The sequence below is a fragment of the Sapajus apella genome, unplaced genomic scaffold (assembly GCF_009761245.1).
Source record: "Sapajus apella isolate SASKATOON/1434 unplaced genomic scaffold, GSC_monkey_1.0 scaffold3, whole genome shotgun sequence".
NCBI lineage: Eukaryota > Metazoa > Chordata > Mammalia > Primates > Cebidae > Sapajus > Sapajus apella.
In genome coordinates this window covers 33,030,257-33,033,941 of record NW_022436943.1, presented here as the reverse complement: position 1 = coordinate 33,033,941, position 3,685 = coordinate 33,030,257, and positions in this window count along the sequence as shown.

Genomic DNA, 3,685 nt, shown 5'->3' with positions numbered 1-3,685 from the left:
TATGTATATAGACACTGGGTACCTTTCACGTGTCATTTCATTTAATTCTCATAGCTACGTTAAGAGAAGGTATGAAAACTCCTACAATGAATGTGAGAAAAAATGAGATCTGGGGAAAGACTGGTTTCCTAATCTTTTTCACTGAAATGAAAGGTGATTTTGAGTGGGTTAGAGAAACCACCAGGACCTCCAGGGAAGAAAAAGTATCAGGTGTCTGGGGCATGTATAGGAGCATCAAGAAAAATAAAAATATATTAAGAGGCAGGTGAGATGAGTCCCAGAAAACCAGAAGGTAAAAAGGTCCCCGATCCACAATCTGAAATCCAGATTAAGTAATCAAAAAAACATATCCTATAGGAATTGAGGGAACGTGGTGTCAATGAGCATATGGAAAGTCACCAAAAAGAAGACTTTACCAGGAAGGCAGTTCTGGAACAAAATTCTGGTTGTTCATGGTTTCCAGGTGGTAGAACCCATCCTGTAGTCAGGAATCAAGCAACTGAGAGTGGAGGAGTCAGGGGTGAAATTTCTGGGAAGAAAGTTAACAGTGTCTGATGGACCACATTTTTCCAATTTGACATGTTTATAATAACTTCTTTTAATTTATATTTTTTCAAGAAGCCTTAAAAACTCATGTCCATTATGTTTCTCAATTATAATACTTAATTATCTTAAATTAACTTACATATTTTTTAGGTTATCAAATCTAAATATTTTGTGCTTTCAGTTTGTGATGGCATTCTGGGCATAAGAACTGTTTTTTGGATTTTGTTTTTAATGTATTGGTTACCGGAGAAGAAAATTAAAAGCACAAACATTTAGCTCTACAGAGAACAGAATAATAAGAAATTTGTTACTTGCTTAAATCCTCAAGGTGACACACTTGAAATTTTATGGTTATTCTCTTAAATATAATTTTCCTTCTGCTGCTGAATTCATTTCAAGCACAAGCTTCAATCTAGCGCAGATCTCTCAGTCAAAAAGAGATGTCTCTACAATTAAGATTATTATATTCTACTTGGAAACTAGGACCAGTCATTACACAGTTTCTGCGTAATGACTGTTAAGTACTTCAAAGTACTGTTCTGTCTGCCAGGGTCACTGGAGTGCTGAGTGTACTAGGTCATTGTGTAGGAAACCAAAATGGATTCAAGTGCATCCTTAATTGACTTTAACAATGCAGCTGCTTTCAAAAGGGGTAACAATTAGCTGGGGACAAAAGGAATCATAGACAACATTATTATACATTTGAAAATATAATAGCCTTTTATGACTATTGCTTTTTCCTAGAAAAAAGTAAACATTTATACTTTTTAAATTTGAGATTCCTGTTTATTTGGAAATAATCACAACATGTTATTTAATTCCAGAAGGCAATCATGTAAAGCAATGATATTTACAAAGAAGGAAAAAATTTGAATTACCTCCAATTCTGTATTTTGCAGAACCTTTATATAATTCTGTATTTTAGCATATCCTAACGTATTAGTTGCAGAAAAATTGTCTCCTGCCCCTAGCCAAATTCTGTGTTCATCCTGATGATTGAGAAAATGTCTAAATCAGCAGTTCTCAAACTAAAAGATAAACATTAATCACCCAGAGAGCTAGTTTAAAATGCTGATTCTTGGTTGGGCATGATGGCTCACACCTGTAATCTCAGCACTTTGGGAGGCTGAGGTGGGCAGATCACCAGGTCAGGAGATCAAGACCATCTTGGCCAACATGGTGAAACCTCGTCTCTACCAGAAACACAAAAATTAGCTGGGCATGGTGGCACACGCCTGTAGTCCCAGCTACTCCAGAGGTTGAGGCAGGAGAATTGCTTGAACCCAGGAGATGGAGATTGCAGTGAGCTGAGATCGCACGGCTGCACTCCAGCCTGGTGACAGAGCAAGACTCCAAAAAAAAAAAAAAAAAAAAAAGCTGATTGTCCCAATCATTCTGATGCAGGTAGGATATGCCACAAAATACACATTAAAAGTTAAATAAATGCCGATGTAGACTTGAGTTAATAATGAAAATACTTGTATCTTACTAAAAGCAATGTCAATCTTTCTAACCCCTTGATGGGATGTGATATGGTGTGGTAGCAGTGGCTCTGTGTTTAGATCCAAACTTAGTTTACACTGACTTTATCATCTACTGATTTAATGATTCAGAGATCTTTATTTCACCTTTACAACAAAGTTCCATTGTCTGTAAAATGAAAGAAAAAGAATCTATGTTGTGAAAGTAAATGAACTAATGTCCGTAAATCACTTAACACCTGCCACATAAATATTACTCCACACATTTCACCTGCCACATAAATATTACTCCACACATTCTTGATTTGTCTTTTGTCTTCATTTTGTTATTTGACCGAGTCATTTTGTTTCTACTTGTATCCATTGAGTTCTCACAGAAAGAATATAAAAGAAATACTATGGGACATCCATCTTTCCAAACATTCTGTGACACTCTCACTGCTCTCCAGAAAGGGTCAGGACATCTGGGCATACACTATAACCAGGTGAGCTGGGTTGTCTCTTACCAACTCAGCACCTATGCCCTTCCAAGGCTGAAAACTACATTTCCAAAAATCCCTTTCCCCTTATAGTTCTGGCTTAGAGGCTGCTAATGAGAGGAACTAAGACTCCAGGGCCAAAGTGAAGAGGCAACCCTATTCCCAGAAGATGTAGTGGAGACGCTTGTGGCTTTCCATGGACATCTCTGTGGGTTCCATTGACACTTACGGTGATTCTGGTTTTCCAATCAAACACTGACTGATGCACCAGAGCAGTGGTCCCCAATCTTTTTGGCCCCAGGAACCAGTTTTGTGGAAGACAGTTTTTCCATGGAGTTGGGATGGGGGGATGGTTTTGGGATGAAACTGTTCCAACTGCAGATCATCAGGCATTAGTTAGAGTCTCATAAGGAGCACGCCACCTAGATCCCTCACATGCACAGTTTACAACAGGGTTTGTGCTCCTATGATAATCTAGTGCTGGTGTTCATCTGACAGGAGGTGGAGCTCAGGCAGTAATGCTTGCTGCCTACTGCTGACCTCCTCCTGTGTGGCCTGATTCCTAACAGGCATAGACTGGTACCAGCCTGGCCTCGAGAGTTGGGGACCCTGCACTGGAGTACCCTGGCACTGATTCTTGTATTATCTCTCCTGGCTAATGTGCTTTCTATCAAATACTTTTTTGATATAGGGGACCCCAACCCACATTCCAATTCTCTTGAGCTATCCTCGGGAGAATACATCCGCTTTCAAGCAGTCTGGTTTTATTTCACCTTTAACAGGTTGGTATTCATTATTATGCTTCAGCAAAATTGAGCATCGAGTGTGTCAGGACAATAACCTCAGGGCCACGCTAAAAGTGCAGTCTAGGTCAAAACAAGCTCTAAGGCCTCTTTAATCCTAAAGTTGTAAGTGGAAGTGTTTAAAGAACAACTGGCATTGACATTTGAACTAGCTACTGCATTTGATTCTAATATTCAATCATTATTTGCAATTTTATATCATCAGTTTCTTATGTTTGGAAAATAGTATAGAATTTTTTTTTCAGATACTGGCTCTAAAGTAAAACCCCAAATAAACCAAACTTTGCTTGGTTGACAATCTGTTGTCTTCCAAAAACTTCCTAAAGTTAGGTGAGCTAAGGCTTCTTCCTATCCACCAACAGCATGATTAGTTTTA